The following is a 20,590-nucleotide window of genomic DNA, read 5'->3' on the forward strand; positions in this document are numbered from 1 at the left end:
CTGTTAAGTTCAGGGCACCTATCATGAACTTTACTTGCTTTTTGCACATATGAGATGGAAGACAGACAGTGAACTAAGAATTTGCCCAAGGCCCTAAACCAAAATAACAAACAGATGTTGTAAAGTGCAAAAATATTTTGCAATTGCCAAATGCAAGGACTTTTTCTGGTCTCCTACACAAGAAAATTGTAATGGTTTCCTGCAGAAAGGCTACTGGCAAAGGGTAAACCTGAAAGCCAGACCACATTTAATAGCTCTGTGACATTAATGACTAAAAATAAAGCAAAACATTTACAAAAGTTCCAGACTTCCTCACTGAAGAATCCACAGATATAGAGTATTTTCATATTGCTTCCTTATTTAGGCCAGCTCACAGTGGCCCAAATTAAGCACAGACCACACACTGAAAGGCTGGTCACTCTATTGCTAGAGCCATCTGGAATCCCCTTAGATTAAATGTGCCCTGACCATTGCTGGTTTATGGCTGGAATGCATTACTACAGAAAAACAGAAAGCATAAAAGCACCTTGTGGCCAAAACCTTAAAGATAAGCAAGAAGTACAGTCTGTCCTGTTAGTAGTTACTTGGGGTCTGCAAAAGTGCAACGAATAAAAAACTAGAGCCACCAGGCCTTTCTGACTTAGAGTGTCAGGCCTCAAATCCAGATTATGAACTATCCATCCATTTTCTACATAAAGAAGCGACCAGCCTGTATAACCCCTCTCTGATGTGCTGAGGAGGTAGGGGACCAACTGTGGCTATGCACACATGGTTTCGCACAGGGAAGTGCAGAGCTAAGGTCTGGCAGTCAGGATCTGTCCCCTGAGAGTCCTCAGGACTGCCTAGGCTGCTGTTCCTCAGGGTCCTCCTGAGCACATTAATGGTCCAGACGCAGCCCATTGCTAAAGTGTTTGACTTTCAGGATATCTCTTCCAAATGAAACTCCTTTCAGCAACAGCCAGGATGTTTTTTACTCTGTGCAGAGTACCTGACCTTTGAAAAATAGTCAGAAGGCATCTTGTTCCTGACAAATAGGCCGCCTAGACAACGTAGAGGCTTGGCTCTGTCTGGTGGAGGTCACTGCCTGGGGTGGTGGTGTGGCTGTGTCAGGAGGAGGGCTACAACCCTGCAGAAGAGCCAGCTGTGCCACTCACCCCTCCCAGGCCTTGCTGCTGTCTGGAGCACCTCACACCTGAGGCAGAATTACCTCCCCACATCGTCACCTCATTCCCGTGGCTGTTCCCATCTCCAGCCTGGGAGTAAGCTGTCCTCAGCTTTTCCCTTTTCCTGTGGCACTGGTTGCGGCATGCCCTTAACCCCATTTCCCATTCAGCAGCAATCTCCCTACATCAGTGGCTGTTGCAGGTGGCTTTTCCAAAGCAGTGATCTTACACTTCTTTCAGTATGGAAAGGAGAACACAGGACTCCAGCCAGGTCATATGGATATACCTTCTGTCCATGCCTCAGTGGTTTTGTGGAGGCAAACTACAAGACAGTGGGTGAGGCTGTGATCAGTCTTGTCACATAGTTTCCTCATGGCTTCATGACTGTGTGTGGGAGCAAAACTCAGAGAAAATTCAGAATAAGGTGTCGCAGAGCACTGTCCATCTTTCCAAGAGTAGATGCTGTGGAAGCTAACATAAGGACAGGTTGCTTATAAGTCTCAGCCCCAGAGATACCAGCTGAAGTGCTTGCTGGATCTTGCTTTGACAGCTGGGCTCCTGGGCAATGAAGAAAAGTGGCCTCGAACTTGCCAGCAACGTGCTATTAGTTTGGTGGTGTTTATATAAAGACTACATTGAAGTGAAAGAGCAGGGCACTGGAATTCAGGCCTCTAAATGCCATGGTTTTAAACTCCTCACCAGACCAACCTCACCACTGTTGCATCCCCTTACACAGATGCCTGTGCACAAAACAACCCCTGTTTAAAACAAAGGAAGCAACCTTTTTTCTTTCCTTATCAGCTACCAAGCTTTGTAACACATCGTATTATTTTCCTTCCAAGCGTAACAAGACTCTGTGGCAGGATTTATCGGAGCACCGATAACAACAGCCTTTACTCGGTGCAGGTGAGAGAACAAAGCGGTGCGTCCCTGCTTGCCCTCCAGGACCTCATGCAGTGCCTACACAAACATCAGCAATATGTGTAGCTGCTGCACTGTGCACTTACAGGGTCGAAGTGTCAATCTGATCTCCTGAAAGAGTATTTTTCCTGATGCCTCGTGACATAATAGTCTTGTAGCATCTTTAATTTAAAACAAAAGCTACTGCAGAGGATTGCTCCTACAGACTTACCGACCTGAGGAAATCAAGCGGGGAGACAGCATGCAGACAGCAATACCTTAGAGGATGCTGCTTAGAGCTCTTTCATTGTTTGTTTGACGGTAATGCAAAAAAGGTGCAATCAAGATCAGCGTCAGTTGTGCTGTGTGTCACCCAAATACACAGAGAGATACGGGTCTGAAAATCTGCAGGCATATTTAACGAGCTGCTTTTGATTTGTGTAGCGTCCTGAGGTAACAGCAGTTTTCACGTGACAGTCAGAGCAGAGGCTGAAGGAGCCAGAGGCCAGGTCTGCCTGGTGTTACCTGCAGGCATGTGCACTACTGACACTAGTAAAACAAGGGGCTGTCAAATAAAAACTTGATCTGATTCACCAGATCATAGACTTGTTCATGCGTTGTGTCCATTCTGGAGTACTTCCAGCTGAATTGTGGCCGGTGTCCGAGCTGATTCTCAAAATCCTCAGTCCACTCTTTGCACATACATACATGTAACATGTCCTGTGGTCACTGTGACTGTTTCATCTGAGCCATAAGCCAGCTACTGCAGAGTATGAAGAAAAGCTGCCCCTCTTGAAGCCTGCTTCCCCCCAGAGCTCAGGTGCTTTACACCTTTCGTGATGGGGTGGACTCAGGCCATGATGCCACAGTGCAGAGGCTTCAACAGCAATGAAGCTAACAGTGAAGAATAACAATGATTTTATTGCCACCTTCAAGCCACAGCATGCCCTCTCCTCACATCTATCAGCACAAACGCTTGTGGACCAAGTCTTCTTCTGGACCTTTGAAACCCCCAAATTTACTTCTTCTTTTTTGCAAACAGAAGAGATGCCTGATCCAATTTTCAGTGTGGAGCCGCAATCAGTGCTCTTAGGGAAGAAGTCCTACCTGGAGGAAAGACCGGCAGAGACGCCTGAAGCTGGCACTGACACCAGCGCTGGGATGTCAGCGAAGCTCAGCCTCAGGAGCATCACTGTGGGCCTCCCTGCTGCTGCCAGGTAACTCGCACACATTCACAGCTGTGCCTGCAAGAGAATCAGGGTGGAGAGAAAAAGAATTAGGGCACACAAAATGAGGAAAAAGACCATTAGATGTGCAGGAACACCATTTTTAGGTACCAACTGCCATTCCTTTTCCTCTCTATTCTACTTCTCTGACATGAATAATTTAGAAAATTAATAGATTAAAAATTAATGTATGCCATTGCAGAATGTGCATGAAGACACATTCCCAGAGATTACCTTTCCTCATTCCTACTCTAGGCCCAAAGCTGATCCTACCCAACTAGACTCAAATATTTTTGTTTTCCCTTTGTGAATTTTGGATCCAAGCACTTAGGGTGAACTGGACAAAGCTGGGAAATGAAATTACCAGCACGCAAACAGGACAGATCATTACTGTGACATTTTTACGCTAAAATAAATAAATAAATAAAAGCAGAGGAAAAAAAAGGACTTGCTGAAAGTTACATGAAGAATTCCCCCTTGAGCCCCTCTCTTTGTGTCATTTGGGAGTAATTTAGTCAAGGAGGTGACTGTGGATAATGCCTGCTGTTTCAACTGCAGGCTATTCTAAGCAACATAAGATCTTAAAAATACACAAAGCAAAGGCATAAGCCCAAGGGAGATGGACATGAAGTAATAAGCCCAATGCTGAACATCCTGCTTTAGTAGAAAAGTTTCTGTTCAGCTCTATTAATGGCAGTTTTAAAAACATACTTCTATCAGAAAAGGCGAAATAAAATATCTCATGGCAAGCCACAGGTTAATGACCATTTGCAAGGAAGAGCTGTGCGCTTGCCAGGGATGCACATTTGTGATCCAGCCTTCAGGTCTGAGACCAGTTCAAATTTTAGTAGAATCTGCATAACGCTTAATTTTTCCAGGGTAAATCTACTGAATACCAGCCAGTGCTCTATCTTTTTTTTATATATACTTTTAGGATTCACAGCACTGTATTTTCCAAGCTGCTACTGTGCGTGAACTTTTATAGGAACTTTTGTTATTATCTGCCTGATATGGACGTGGAACTTTTTTGCCAGAGAGAGGCTAAAGTCTGATATGGTGCACTCAAATTTTTCCACAGTACAGGCTGCATTTTCTCTGCCCTGGGTTGATCGGCTTTGTTTCAAATCTATGTAAATCATTTGTGGTCTCTTCACCTTGGTTTCGCTCTGTGCTTTTCTCCTCGCCTATTTCTCCCCTGTTCTCATTCCTTACCTCATCCTCCTGCTCATCTTTTATTTCCACTTGAATCGTGTCTTCCTAACTGGAGATACAACCCTACAAAAGACACCCTCACTCCCCCCGAAAAAACACAAAAATCAAAACATAAATCACACAAAGAAGCATGCATGTCTTGTATTTGCTGCCATCCCATTTTATTCTGTACTTGAACATTGCATCCCATTGTGCCCAAGTCCAGAGCTAGGTGAAGACATCTTGGCGACAGGAACCGCCACACTATCCTCCTTTCCTAAACATTTCTTTGTGTATGTCTGTCTCTTTGTCCAGCAGGACCCAGCTGCTGGTTTTGCAGGGTCTGGCACACTCAGCTTCCAGTTCTCGTGGCCCCTTAATCACTGTCCTAACAAATCATTTTCTTATTATTAATTATTTTGGTTGACTTGCATTGTCCCGCTCCATAGTGTATGAGTCGGCCTTGCAGAGCAGTTGCTTGCAAGCTTCGTCCCCAGACACAGCTGCATTTTCAGTGGTGTGCCTGATCTGCGTGTGATTCATGGCTCAGCTGGGATTTCTGTGGAATAAATAGCATTACACCATTATGAAATGACAAAAGATGCCAGAGCTGTTATCCATCGAAGTGGAGCCCAAGAGTGCCACTTCTACCAGACCAGCAACAATTAGGTTTGCAAGTGTTACCATCTCCTATTGGTAATCCCAGCTCTGTTTGGGCATCCGTAACCACTGGTTATGTTGTAAGACCACTACAGCTTCCAAGTAAGAAATCTCTGTGTTCTCATTATGTGCTGAGTGTTCATCACATCAGATCCATTTCTCAGCATTTAATGTTAATTACTAGCTTGGTTTTGGATTAGCTGAGAGCTAAATGATGTAGTACTGCAGAAAACTATTAAGATCTGCGTCACATAGGCAAACATAACCATCCACTTCCAGAACGTGAAATGGATAATGAGTGGGTATAAAGGAGTTCTCAGAAACCCCAGCTGAATGTATTCAAGAGCAATGCTTCCTCTTTAATGGGCTCTCTGCCAGAATGACACATCACTCTGCCTCACTGAAGTCATTTATAAGCTGTCCTTTACAGCACTCTTTTCTCTCCTGCGTGTGACGCTTCTCCTCCTATGGATAATCACATAAAGAAGGGAGGACACATCCAACAGCAAAACACGGCGCTGTTCAGAATAGTAAAGCTCTTGGAGAAAGCAAGAACCAAACTTTCCCCACAACTCAGCCTAGAGGAAAAGAGACGGCAGGACAATGCGAAAAGCAGAGCCGCACAGAAGGAGCTGGATATCAACCAAATTCCCAATTCTTTGAGGCTGACTTGGGTTTTCCACTCAAAAGCACTCCCTCGGTTTCAGACTGTAATGCAATATCTGAAAGCATCCTGTGTAGTTCCCTGCATTCCTGGAGAAAGCCAGGCTGGAGCACACCCCTTCAAATGGCAGCTGGAGGTTGAGGCAAAGGTCCGGGAGGTTTACACTGCGTTCCCCTGGAGGGACGGTGCTGAGGTGTATCAAAGAAAGTGTTTAAAGGGAGGGAAAGGAGCTTCTTAAAAACTCTATGTACCTTCCCCTCCCTTCCTCTCCTTCTGCCCAAGCACGCTCCAATACAATGAGTCACGGGTGGTTGTCACAGGCTTGGGATCCCCATTGTATTGCTCAGCGCATGAAAACACAGTCCTTGCTTTCCACCCAAATGTGAAAAACTGGACCCAGAAACAGAGCGCATGAGAGAGCACAGGGCAGTTTTAGCCATCCTGGTGGGCAGCAGGTCAAGCAAAACAATGGCAAGATTTAGGCCTGCCCTGCACAAAAGAAAGTCTTTCTTAAAGCAAGGGCTGGAAGAAAGAGAGAGAGCGTTGCAATTTTTTTAATGAGGAGTTCCTCCCAAGCCTGGGGAGAAAATAGCAGAGGTGCTTGCTTATGGCTGATGAAGGTGGAAGTCAACCTCCTGACAGTGAATGAAGGTTTATGGGCAGGGTGGGGATAGGCTCTAATAGAGCTTGCAAGTGAAGAGAAATTATTTCTGCCTGATATCACAGAGGCGAGAGCCAGCACAGGGATGTGATCAACAAAGAGAGAAAGGAGCTGGCAGCGAAAAAAGTGATGATGGAGTAATCCAAGCGATGGGAGAAGGAAATGACCATTGCAGCAAATCTCCTGCTGCAATAAAAACGTTAAGCTGCTGGGTGCTAAGAAGCTATGCAGGCAGCCTGGAAAGGTTACACGTCAGTGCAGTACAAACAAGAGATCTGCAAGGCGTAAAGTGGGCATGTTTACTTAAAGAAAAAATACTGACTACTTCGGTCACCAGAAAAAAAAAAAATCCTTGCATTAACATCTGAAAATCCTTATGCCACAAGGACTGCTTTGCTTTTGTCGAGAGAGAGAGGTCGGCTTTTCTTTGGGGTGACTTGCCCAGCAGTTACCTGATTCACCAAAGCAATTGTTTTGCCCACTGCCAGCTTCACTGCTTACACACGCCCTACAGATGTTCTGTATGGGAAACTGCAGACACGCTGAAAGCACAGACAAGACTGTACCATGCAAAAATGCTCCTAAGCAGACAATTTCTGGGGGAAAAAAACACTTCAGCAGGATTGTAAAATGCTGCCCAGTGCTTAGCCAATTCCTTGTTCTGAGATGCAGCACCAAATATTGAATTTAGGATGCAGCAGATCTCACAGCAGAGTTTTTACAAGGGAAAGCACAGCCACACAGTAGCTGCTGTTATAAAGAGAAATGTGCATTTCCCCTTCCCCCGCCTTGCTCCAGTTTCTTGGGCTTCAGGGGGCCTTCCCTTTTGTCCTTTGAACATCCAGCACAGCTGCCTAGATGTGCCGGAGCCCCCGTTACTTCAAAACCATTGCTGGCGATATCCACAATCACAGCCTTCTGCAGCGGTCGGAGGAAAGGATGGCTTCTGACAATGAACTTCACATACGTGCAGACAAAAATGCATTGTGTGGCTTGCTGCTCGCCTTTGTTTCCCTCTTTCGCAGAATTTGCTTCTCTCGTCAACCTGCTGAGGGCTGCCAGGGGCTAGTGTTGCCCTCATGGTGTTGAATTTGTCAGTCAAATGCTGAGCTTAGGACAGAGAACATCTTCTTTTACAATTAAAATGAGTTGCTAACTGGGGAAAGGTAAGGCTGTCAGCTCTAAGGGAATTTAACTTGTCCAGTAATCTCCTCCCTGTTTCAAGACTTTGTGGTTTCAGTGAAAAGACACTACAAAGATTATTCCTGTAGCCCTTTCAGCAATTCAGATAAATCCTATTGAATTACTGGAGTTCCTTCCTTTTCATCTTTAACAGCAGACTTAGAACCGAACACTCCTGTAAACTGAAAACAAATGTAGGTTAAATACCCAGCAGGGATTCCCCTACCATCCCCAAAAGCTACATAACACTCACTCTCCTCCTGGAAGCACCAACAGACTCCTCCCTGTTAGGAAAAAAATACATATACTAGGACCACAGATGAGATTGTGGTGATTGCTATAGGGTAAAACAAAAATACAACAGCAATGGAGGATAAAGGGGAAGGCACAGCTAAGTACGTACATGGCTGTAGGGTTTTATGAGGCCTGAACTCGCTCTGCTGGTGTCCGTGAGCATTTATTTAGGACTAGAGGAGAAAGTTGCAAAGTGATCTGTGGTTATTAGGCATATATTTTAGAACAGATAGCTGTAAGCCGTGTTTATATTCCTGTTGGTTTTGCCTTCCACCAAGCTGTGTGGCCACATTTTAACAATATCGTCCAAGCATACAGAAAGAAAACTTAGGTCACCACTTCACAAGGAAATCTCCATTTCAGGAATATTGTTTTTTTTCCCAAGCTTGTGCTCCCACTAAGAGCTCTTAAAGAAGCATCCAGTCGCAGCACCCCATCGGACCAAACTCATTAGCTAACAGCAAAAGCAAAATTGCCTGTAACAACTGCCACGCTTTGGGGTGAAGGAGGCAGCCACGGCAGACGTGGTGTTGCTTGCAAGTCCCACCAAGCCTGAAGGATGCAAATAATCAGCAAATTACAGGTTAAGAGTCAATTTTACTCAAGCAGTGAAGTGGCAGGGCTGAAAGGAAGAAAATAATTTTCTTTTTATTTGTTTTAGTCATATCCACCTTGCGAGTATGCGTTCACTGTGCGTGTGGGTCACCACTGGGGCCAGGCGTGCTCTCACAGGATGCAGCAGCAGAGGGGAGCCCGCTGCAGCTTACTTGCTCTCTCCTCCCGGCTTAACTCTGGAAGCTCCATTTTCTTGGAGATTTCTCTCCTTCCATCCATGTTTAGGATGAGATAAACTCATTCTGCCAGAGGACTGGGAGGGAGGAATCAGCTGCAGGGATGGGCTGTGCTGGTGCTGCAATGCTTGCAGAGAGCTTTGGAAAGAGCCCAGTAGGAGCTGTTGTGGGGCATGCAAGGCTCTTGGGACACGGGGGTCCCATGTGGACCACTGCAGTGCCCCTGTGTTCCCCACCGTGGAGGCTGACAGGGCTGTGGGGAGCTCAGTGTCTGTGGCAAGGGGGGGGGAACCCCCTGGCCAAGGCGCCAGTCCCTGGTGCTGGGCTGTTATGTGCATGCCCCATTTCTCACGTAGCCCAGTGCTTGTTAAGAAGAAAAGTTATTACAGCGAGAGGCAACTCAAGGAAGCCCAGTTTTCTCCTGGGTCACCTCAGTTTAGGTGCACCTGAATCCCTTGCAACCTCCACACAGAAAGCCATGCGCAATGGGGAGAGCCAGTGGGTTGCAGCCTGCTCCTCGTAAAACCACGGGAACGTGCAGGAGCCGTGACTGCGCCGTGCGCTCAGCGTGGTGCAGGGCTATCATGGAAAGACATTACCCGTCCTTTATTTGCATGGGACCATTATTTTCATTATTGCTGTATCACCTACCAGTGTTGTTGCAGTTAAATGTCTATTAGCGACAGTGCCTCTGTTATTAACTTCTGGTCTTAGAAGTTTATAGCTGCGCAATCATGGCAGTATTTGCAAGGGTTTTAAGGTTGACTTGCAGATATCTCAGCCTGGAAGCATATTAATTTCCTAAATCCAGTGGTTTAGTATCATCATCATACTTTGAAAAATAACTTCACAAAATGGCTTATTTTAAGCAAAGAGGGTTTGGTTTGGTTTTGTTTTTATCTTTTAGGATTTCTGTTCGGTCCTTTTTGCACTCTCAGTGGCTTCAAGGTTTCAAGATACCTGGATGAGATGGAAGGAAAGGACAAGGGACCATTCACAAATGGCAGTTTTACCACCTCCCAGGTCTGACTTTGGACCCAAGTTTCCCTAGGGCCCGCCTGGAGTCCGAGGAGAAAGAGGCACCTCCAGAAGGTGGGACCTTAACAGGCTTCAGCTCTGGAGAGCCTCCTGGAGCCCTTGCTCTCCAGCACAACAGGAGCCAAGGGGCAGCAGCTTTCTAGTTTTAATGACATCACCCTCCCTCTTGTTAATAGCCTGGGAGAGAAGCAGAGGGTTAAAATGCTCTCCTCCCTGCACTGGGGGAAGGAGTAGCTCTGCCCACCAGGCTGGGTGACCTGTTTCCACAGGCTGTACCCATCATGATGCCTCCTGCAGCACCACAACCAGACGCAGATCTGAACCTGGAAGAAACAGGCTGCCAAGGAACAGCATATTTCCCTAAAAAGGGGATGTTTTGTCCCATAAGTGAGGTCCTCAGATTTCCTGGTACAGGGCAGCACCATTACAAGAGCAGCACTGCTCTCTGCCTCATGAGTCTCCTGGGGAGCTGGCGGGAGACAAGCAGTGGCTGCGGGAGGGCTGAGCCTTGGGACTGACATCCTTCAGGGCTGTCCCTTCCCCTGGGGGCCAGCTCTGTTTCCCCACGTTGCTGGGGTGCATGTGACAAGGAGCAGAAGCTGAGTGTGTAGCTCTCCAGCTGTAGGGATGGTGTGGCAGCCTCTCATCACAGGAGTTAATGCACTTGGCAGAGTGCATGCTTGGCTGCAGCCTGTGTTATGCACAGGTTAGCTCTGGAAAATGAAGGAGAAAGAGAGAGAAAGGAAAAGCCACTCCAGCAGGGAGAAGGTTGATAATGGACTTTGTAATTAAGAGAAAGGATATCAAATGTTCCAAGGCTCTTTTACCTTGACTGTAAGTCACCAACCTGGAACACCTTAAAGAAGAGCAAGTGTGGGTGTTCAGCAGAGACAGATGCCCCCAATTACTGATTATCCATGCTTAAAAGAAAACTGCTTAAAGTTTGCTGCCTTACAGATTTCACTGGTAGGGTTACTTGTCAAAGGAAGTACATATGCATAGCACTAATGTTAGCAATGAGTGGGATTTACAAATGACATTTATCTCCGACATTCACGGAATAATAGCTGAGGGAGGGAAGGGCGAAGGAGTGCTTGTTTGGCTATTTCATTACTCTGGTATTGCCAAAAACTGGAGCACCTTATCTACGGTGCTTGCATTCTGAACTGCGAGAAATTAGCAAGGAGACAAATATAGATAGATGGATAGATAGACAGACAGACAGATAGATAGATAGATTTGTGTGTGTGCATGTGTTTTAGTATAAACTGAAAGCATTTTCCCTGGTTCTCCCCGAATCATTACAGCAATCCCTTTTAGCCCGGCTAAAAATATGAGCATGGTGTCATCGAACATGACCAAGAGGCAGCAGAATCAAAGATGCCACATTCTCACAAGCAGCCATGAAAAACAGGATTATAAGAGCATTTGCACTGAAATAAACACGGGCTGGTGAGCTGAGGCGTTAGCAGACTGCCAAGAATATACCTGGGCACGTCCAGCCCCCAGAGGGGCTTCCTTTGGGGTTCCCCCCTTATCAGGGAGCACACTCCCCAGCCTCTGGTCCCAGTGCACAGGCAAGCAGCCTCCCTCAGTTCTGCCCCTCTAACCTGCCTAGCTGGGCTGGGGCTGCTCTTTTCACGGGAAGCATTTGCAGTCGGCCTCAGCGCTGCAGCAAAGAGCATTCTCTCGTGCTGTTTTCCAGCTAGCCCCAGGAATAACTCTGATGTCAGCGGGGAGCTCTCTCTCTGGCAGCCGTCCCCTCTCTGCCAGCTCGGCAGATAAAAGGTCAGCTGGCTCCACCAGCTCCTTAGACGGACCTGGCGCGCGTGGTGCCCCGCTTACACCCAGCCACCCCGAGCAAAGGGTGTATTTTGTCCTGCAGCTGCAGCCCAGGCTAGGTTTCCTTCCACTAAATCACTCCCCTGTCAAGGATATAAGAAATTGCAGTGTTATCCAGCGTAGCCCCCAGGAATCCAGCCCCGAACAAACAGGGTCAGCAAACCTCATTCATATCGCTAACAACAATGGCCGTCTTGCCTGAGTAAAGGCAGAGTTAGGACTTCAGAGTTTGGCCCAAATCCTAGACTATATAAATAGATTTCTATGAATCAAAGCTCCATTATGTAAGACATAAAAATAAGAGAACAAATGAGAGGAAAAATAAGCTGAACTTCAGAGTCTGCAGTGAAGCATCAGCTGAAGATTTTGGGAACTGAGTCAAGACACAGATCTTTCTCTCTCTTTTTTTTTTTTTCCAGTTTGCCTGCTTTGCTTTAAAAGTGACTCATCCGCTCACCCCCCTCTCACCAGCACTTTCCATGTTGTTTCAGACATGCCTGTACATTTTAGAGCTCAGCAGGACCATCAAAACTGCCTGCTTGTTGACTGCTCAGCTGCATTTGCACTTCTGAGGGAGGGGAGCGGGATGTGCACAAGCAAAAAAAAAAAAAAAAAAAAAACTACCCTCAAAACACACAGGCAAGGCAAGGCTGAGGGAGCTGTGGTGCGATGCATGCTGCAGTTTACAATGAATCGCAATGTGACTAAACGCAGCATGTGACAGCCTGCTATATTTAGCGGTGGCTTTTGCTTTTACACTCCTTGAGATACACTGTCAAAAAAAAAAAAAAAAAAAAAGCATCTATGTTTGTGCATCTCAGCAGAAGAATGAGCCCCTGAAGGTGTAGGAAACCTCAGACAATGGCTGTGTGTACATTCCCGCTGTCGCTGGGGCATTTGTTTGTACACGCCGCAGGCTCGCCTCCCTCCCTACCTCTGGCACACTCTCATCCGCTCTGTGCTTTGACCACAGGAGTATTTTTAGCTGGCGTAACGCAGCCCTTTCTCCGTTGGATCTCCTTGTCACACCTCTCTCCCAAGCCATTAAAACGGAAGGCTTGGGAGCAAATCACGGTGCCCCTCGTAAAAAGTGTAGCGGCTGCCATCCCTGTAAAAGATGAGACATGCACCAGTGTGTGTTCTTTTTCTTTTCTTATTTCGTGCTGGTCCACGTTCTCAAATGGATGATGAGTGTGTGTTTTGTATGAGGTCGTAAGGTAAATTCATGTTGAACGTAAATTGTCCCGAAGTGTTTTCTCTGGTTAAGAGAGATTCTGTTAGTCATGTGTGTATCCTGGAAGAAACAAAAAAGCAAAGAACTATATATAAATATGTTTTTTTTTCATTTGTTTTGTTTTTAAATCACCCTGAAATGTTGTTCTTTTGGGGGATGATTCTTTTTTTTTTCTCCTTTTATTGTAGCTCTTCTCTAGTGTTTGGTAAATAAAAACATTTCTTACATTCACTCATGCTGCATGCATCCTTTAGGATTATAAATAGTTACAGAAATGATACTTTCTTTTACAATCCCCTTTCTAGTCTCTTTAAAGGCTTGCCTGACTGCTTTTAAAGAGGGCTTAGAGACATTCAGATAACATGGTGATGCATGCATATAAGAACTTGAACAACACTAATAGTCTAGCCGGAATAAGCATTAGAGCATTCCCAGTATTCCAGATTTCCATAAATCACATAAATTAACCTCCCAGCTATTTATATGCAATACCGGCTACAATGGCCTTTTATTTCTTTCCCTTTCCCCCCACCCCCATTCACAAAATCAATATTCAGCCGACATTCGGGGGGTGGCATCCATTTTTTTGCAACAGGCTGCACAAGCACAATGGATGCTGCATGAGTTCACTGGGGAACAGTCGCCCAAGGTCTCAGTGCAGCTCCATACGGGCCTCTCCACTGGGAGATTTGTAAGACAAAGGTAAGGCTTGTTCTGCAAGAAGCTCTGCGCATTGTCACACCCAAACAGGAGGTCCGTCTGCCATTGAAGCCGAGTCAGCCCTGAGTCTGTACAACAGAAATTGCAGAAAGATTTCTTTGCATGGGCCAGGAAGGGGATAAAACTCTCATCCTCCAGTCCTTGCCGAGATTCTTGGTCCATAGCCCAGCTCCAGACCTATACTCCATGTTTCCAGGGTTTGGACAAAGTATTCTGTGTGCTGCCATAGCAACTGATGCTCACATATCTGCTAGCAGATGGCAGTTCCAGGAAGGAGGCCTGAAAATGTCTGTGTAGCAGTCGTCGCATCCCTTGGACATTTCAGAAATGCTCTGCCTCGCAGGCTTCTTTTCCTGCAGGTTGGACACCGCCGGCTGGCATGTGGCTTCATGAAGTCAGGACAGGGCAAACAGGCAGCTGCCCTACCTGTAAGGCTGACAGCCGTACTGGACAAACCAATAGAAACTTTTTTTAAAAGCATAGGACAAGTAAACACATGGGGAAAAAATGATTTAATGGATAAGACTCGTAATAGCTGTCGGACAGGGAAGCTGTATCACAAATTGACCAGTTTTCTAGAGGAGGCAATGAGCATGCAGATGTAGTTCATTTGGTTGATAAAGTAGGAGTGGATATTCAACAGGCTTTCACAATATCCCTTACCAAGGGCTCTTAAAAATGCTAAACTAGGGGAAAAGTTCTCTCATGGATTAAAGTTAAAGGAAACAAAGAGGAGAAATAAATCTTAAGGTCCCGTGGAGGTCTGTTCTGCTTCTCTGTTGTTAAGCGTATTCATTAACCACCTAGAAAAGGCAATGGAGAATAAGCTGATGAGGTTTATTGACGATATTAAGCTATTGAAGTTGTAAAAATGAATGATGTCTGTGCAGAATCACAATGCAGTGCTATAGTACAAAGAAAGAGAGCAAAAAGATGTCAGACAAAATTCAATCTGACACAATATTTGTGCACGCAGGGGAAGGCTAACTTCAGAGACACAGGGGTGGGCTTTGAGATATCTCTTACCCGTCAGAAAAATAATAATACTTGTTGTCCCCATGCCCTGAATCCTCTGTGGAGCTCCAGTACTCCCATCTTTAAAATAAATAAATAAATAAATAAATAAATAAATAAATAAATAAAGCACTACAATTACAGGGAAGGACAAAAGCATTCAAAATAAGTGCTTACAAGTCTGGAAAAAAAGACTCAGGAAGCACATAAACAACCTTTCAGACAAGTCTTTCTCCTAGAGAGAGATGACTGAAGAGTGAGTTGACAGGCATCTAGGAAACCTTGAAGACCATGGAGGAGTTGGAGAAGGAATGATTATTCACTCTTCCTACACTCCAGGAAGTACACAGCATCAAATTCTGAACCTACCAGAAGGTAGCTTCAGAACAATGGTGTCATTTTTTTTTTTTTTGCAAAGCAAAGATTACACTGAGCAGTTGCCACAGGATGCTGTAAGCCCCAAAAGTTTACGTGGGTTCCAAAACATGATAAGACAAAGTCATAGGAAAATATCGTCATGAGCTGTTATGCACAAAGATACCACCTCTGGCTCAGGAAGTTTCTAGATAAGGGATTGCCAGGATCTGTGAATATACCTGCAGCACCGTCATCCTGCTGCTGTTTCCTATCTGCTGTTGGTCACTGTTAGAGACAGGGTACTGAGGTAGCTGGGCCTTTGGTCTGGGTGGTCAGCGTCCTCTCATACCACATCATTTGAGCCACAAGAACTGATCTCAGGCTGTGCTACATGTGAGGTATGTTTTTCACTGAAAGCTAATCTACATCAGCTGCTTCAGATCTCCCATAAATTTATAATAGCCCCCACACAGCTATGGTGCCACTCCATCCCTCCCTGGCACCCCATGCTCTTTTGCTTTGAAATAGAAGAGACGACTCACAGGATGCATGAAGAGAAGCAGAATACTTGGTCTGAGGCTTTTGCAAACCCTCTGGACCTTATTCTTTTCCTTTATTTTGCCTGAAATGTCATCAGTGGTACTTCCTTTACTGGGAAAATGAAGATATGCTAATTTTATAACCTTCCCCATCCATCAGCTGTTCTTCAGTAGGAAAGGACTGCCATTTGGTTGGAGCTTTTCTGCTGGAATAAGGAAGGGTCACGCTCTGACAACTGGATTCACCCTGCACTGTACCTCACTCAAACACTAGTCACAGTGTAATCACTGCAGCTGCCTCAAGGATTAAAAATTATAAGGCTAATGAGAGCAAGAATCTGCCCCTAATGTACCAAGTCTCTCTTAAAGAGTTCTGTTTGGTTCATCTTGCTCCAGCTGCTGCCCCATTAAAGCCTTAAAGAGAACTCATAAATATAAAAATACCCAGGAGCATGGCAGAAAATCCTGCCCTGAATAATTGTACTGAAATGTTCTAAGAGGAACTTAATTTCCTTCTCGATAGCCTCAGTAATACTTTGAAGAGAGAAGAATGAAGGTGAGGACATGCATTACATTCTGTAGAGGTACAGAAAGAAACCTTTTTGCAGCGAATACATCAGGGGAATATGTCTAAAAGGGCTTATATCTGTGAAAATATGACCTCTGATTTTGCCAAGGTCAGTAAAACCTACTGTGATTCGCTTTATAAGTGTCGGTCACACAAGTTAAAGCTGCCTCAAGGCAACTTTAATTTCTGTACCCAAATGCAACAAGACGTGATGTTTCTGAACAGTTTGCAAAATCCTCCTCTATGTGGAGGAGCAAGATTATCTGGTCCAACATTTCTTTATAATTACTTATGGATACAAAACAAGTCAGTTTCTTTACTATGAATTCATACAGAATGACAGATCAAAAAGCCATTAGGGTCTGTTAATCTAACATGAAACAGGCTGCTTAATTTCAATTTTGTGGCTCACGCTGTTCACGGGTAGGTGCTGTTCTTCTCTTATCCTCCATGGCAATACACTCCAGAAGATCCTCTCTTCACACAGGCCTGCAGTGCCATTTGCTGAGACAATCTGTTACAGTGCTGGGTTACACGATTTGCTCAATATTTCTTGGGTCAAAACTGAAAAAAGGAAGGGATGGGTCTTGCACTCTGCCCTGGACGCCTTTATATGGCTGTTCAGTGGCTGCCGCTGCACCCTGCAATAGCCATTTTTGGAGACAGAGATGGGCACACGGGGTCACACCATTACCCATTCCTTCAAACATTCCTGATTCTTAGTGTCAGAAAAAAAATGAGCTCCCGACATCCACTGCACTTATGTTCACATGGGATTTCTTTATTGTGCTAGGCATAAGAGGATTTCCATAGAAGGGTAAAGCATTTTGTGTCCTGCCTGAGGCTGGCCAACTCTAGATGTTTCTGAAAAAGGTGCCAAGATCTTGTTAAGTAATTGTGGAGGAGTGTGATCTCCAAAACAGCTTCCAGTTTACCTGCACCAGAAAAAGAAACCGGTTTACCACCTGTGATGTAAGTATTTACCCCTTAGATGTTCTGGTTATCCCACATAGGATAACAACAATATTATTTTATTGATTTAAATGTCTAAATGCCTATCATTGCCTTGACTTTTTTTCATATCTTGTGGAAATGAACTTGTCAGATTGTTGAAAAAGTATTTACCATTTACTGGAAATAGTTACCTTTCAGTTTCACTTCATTTTTCACCCAAACAGTGCTATATTCATTGTTTGTGTGCCGTAGGATGCTCTTCTGTGTCCCCTTTTATTTGCCTCCTATCTAAATGAGCAAGCCCAGCCTTTTTCCTGACTTCCCACTGAGAAGCCCCCCCATCACTTTAGCTGTTTTACCGTCAGGTTTCTGTATCCTCTTTAGAGTGGCGTACTACTGAAGTGAACATGACGTATTACCTTACAATGCCTCTGCAGATGTAAATACCATCCTCCTGCTCATTATTTCTTTGTCCAAAACATCTTGCTTATTTTCTAATAGCTATGGTGTGTTGCGTAGTACATTGATGCTTGCCATTTACAAAGACACTCACAAATCCTTCCAGTTCTTCTGGAAAATCCCAGTTTGAGCTAGAGTTGTACAGCACTTGGCAACCTGAACCTCATTCCCAGCCTGCTGCTGGAAGGCAGCCCTCTGCCCCTCTGGCCATGTGGCTGTGCTGATTCTCATTCTCCAGCACCATTGCTTCATAGATATCTCATTGAGCTGATGCAGCTCATGAAACCAGTGGAAAATGGACCTCAGGAGAACAGGACATTTTCTGACAGATCAGGCAGCTGGATCAAGTCCACCGTTGGCCACACAAGCAATGTAGTGGGGGCCAGAGAGAGGGTGAGGGTCCTGGTCAGTAACAAGAGCAAGAAGAGGAGGAAGGAGAGGGGAGAAGAGGAATGGGATTGTATGTAACAGTAGCACCAACCCAACAGAGGACTTCTGGGGAAAAGAAAGGAAAAGTTTTGTGATGGGGCATCTGTTTCAAAATGTAGGTACCTAAACATTGGCGAGAGTGAATGCCTGTAACTCCAAAGCCAGAAATACAGTTTAACCATCTGACCCCTAAAAGCTAAGGGCACACAGAAGGAAGGTTCACCTCCCCGTGTAGATGTCAAGCAAACACCTCACAAGGGCAGCAGACCCAAGCCTCCAAGTGTTGCACCACCCTTGACAACAGCAGTTTCCCTCCTGCCAGCTCACTCCATCTTGTTAGGTCTCTTTGTTGCTCTTCACAGTCCTCTCTTGACTCATGAACCAATTACGGGTTGTGTACGGCTTTGTGGCCGCAGCGGTTTCCCCTCCTTTCCAGCCTGACATATTTCAAACACTTGCTCTAGATAAGGTGCTTGGAGTTGCTCCTTGTTAGCACTTAACGATGCCGAGAACTGCCAGCCTACTGCTGCCCTTGTTTCTCAGCCCTCAGATGCGTCTCCCTTCTCTTCCTGTGGCTATTTGCTCTATTAGCTTTTTGTCGGGGATTTTTGTCAGGTGTTTTGTCAAAGGCTTCCTGAAAGGCCAGGTGCTCAGAATTGCCTGGGTCACTGCAGAATAACCTTGGCCATGCCTCTAAGACCTCTGGGGAATGGCAATGGTTTTTTTTGTTTTTTTTTTTTTCTCATTTGTTTGTTTGTTTATTTGTTTTTGCTTTAAGCTCCTGCTTTCTCCTGTGAGTTTCGTTCATATTCAGATGAAGAAGAGACGCAAAATTTCACAGAAGGGAAAAGGTGCACAGCAGAGGGAGATGAGATACGGAGTACGATTATGCAGGAATCCTGTGCAACTTGAATTGTAGGAAAGTCATCTCATCTCCTGCGTTGGAATGTCTCATGCTGATGGGTGCAACCCTTTCCCAGTGACTGTGAAAATCTTGATAAGGAAAGTGATGAGACACTCGGTGCAGCTAGAGCTCTAAGACTTGGGTTTGCCCTCCCACGCATTTTGGGTGGGCAGGCAAACCACAGACTGTCATCTGTGAAGTCAGAAAGCACTGGGTACATTTAATTACTACATTAGCTCTTGCTAACACTTTCAATGCCAAGAACTGGTTGTGGAGGGCTTGGGGTTGTTGTTGTTAGTGTTTTGTTTTTTACCATGACATAGCTGTCGGGGTAGGAGCTCACATATCTGAGAGCTCAAGTCAACCCATTAATAGGCACTTACTGCAATAAACAGGTCAGGAAATAGTTGTGGCAAAGCAAGGAGCTGAGTGGCTTTGGTTTATTATCATACTTCTCTTCTAGTTGTTTCTTATTCTGTATTTTCACACTCAGAAAGACTTTTCTTTGTAAGTTTTCTATTTCCAACAATCTTATTTGTGTTGAAGAAGAAGAAAATAATGTAAATAAAGGATCTTCCCAGTTAAAAAAGGTCTTCCAACCTTAGGAGTTAGGCACCACAAAAATCCCCTCTGAGGATCTGTGCCTGAGAATTCACTTTAACCAGACCTGTGGGTTGCTCACTGCCCAGTCCACTTGGCAGCAGGTGACAGGCCACAGCCTCATCATGCATCCCATAGCCTAGCCACTCTCTTTCCAGAAACCCAAAGGGGTGGTCCAAATCCAGCAGCAACAACAGCAGCCAGCTCCTGGTACCCACTTCTCCCATGGGTCAAACCTCCCCAGAGGCAAGACAGGCATTTTTCCCCTGAAATCATCCAGCTTGCCCCACTGCCTGGGTGCTCCCCCAGGGAAGGTGCAAGTCCAGCTACACGAGATGCTGCTCCGCGGGCCACCAGAAGCCTCCAGGAGCTCTCCTGGGCTGCACTCGGCCAAAGGCATCGCATAGCACAGCTTTGCCCGCTCCTACGGTGAGTCACATAGCCCATCGACCTAAAAAGTTTGGGCACGGGTGTTTTACACAAGAAAAAGAATTCATAATCTCATCTGACAGTTTCCCTCACAACACAAGCTGAGGCATCCAAAAGGGGTACGTGGCTGTTCCGACGTGATCTAGTTAAACATTCGGGTAGGCAAATAAATACCCGAATCAAAACAAGCTTTGTGACAGGTTTGGGATCTTTCAGTTATTTTTCCATAGTTTGGGTATCTGAAATGAGTCAATGCAAAGTCACTGTTGCTTAATGCTAGGGGATCAGTGGCAAATAAAAAAAAAAAAAAAAACTAACAACAACAAAAAAAAACGGTTGAGAGCTCTTCTGTTAGTCAGCATTTCCTTCCTGATCCCACGACAGGAACCGAGGTGTGTGTGACAGCGCTGCGGTCAGCCCTCCCCGTGCACACTTACCTCCTGCCCACCAGGGAAGGAGGGAAGGAGAAAGCCTTCTTCACACCACCTGTACCTACGTGTGCTGCAGCCCTGCCGTCTGCCCCCCAGCCATGGAAATGTCCTGACACTGTTCGTCTCCTCGCAACGTGCTCGGGCTCGCAGGATCCATCTCGCCTTTTCTTACCTCAGCTCTAAACCCGGTGTTGAATCAGAGGCTCAAGTACTGCAGTGTTTGTTGTTCGAAGCAAGATTAAAACACTACACAGGAAAAAAAAAAAAAAAGTAATAAGATCACTTCCATTTCCTCTTTTTTTTTTTTTTTTCCCCCACGCTGATCCCTTTTTACCAAACT

General features: G+C 45.4%; 1 long non-coding RNA gene across 1 annotated transcript; it reads left to right on the top strand.

Annotated features, from left to right (window-relative positions):
• The first annotated feature begins 13,859 nt into the window (after positions 1 to 13,859).
• LOC125180290 (uncharacterized) lies at positions 13,860 to 20,192 on the top strand. Its single transcript, XR_007158635.2, has 3 exons — positions 13,860 to 13,994; positions 16,838 to 17,016; positions 18,665 to 20,192. It is a non-coding gene; the product is annotated as an uncharacterized lncRNA (long non-coding RNA).
• Positions 20,193 to 20,590: the final 398 nt, after the last annotated feature.

Source organism: Anser cygnoides, chromosome 3 (assembly GCF_040182565.1).
Source record: "Anser cygnoides isolate HZ-2024a breed goose chromosome 3, Taihu_goose_T2T_genome, whole genome shotgun sequence".
NCBI lineage: Eukaryota > Metazoa > Chordata > Aves > Anseriformes > Anatidae > Anser > Anser cygnoides.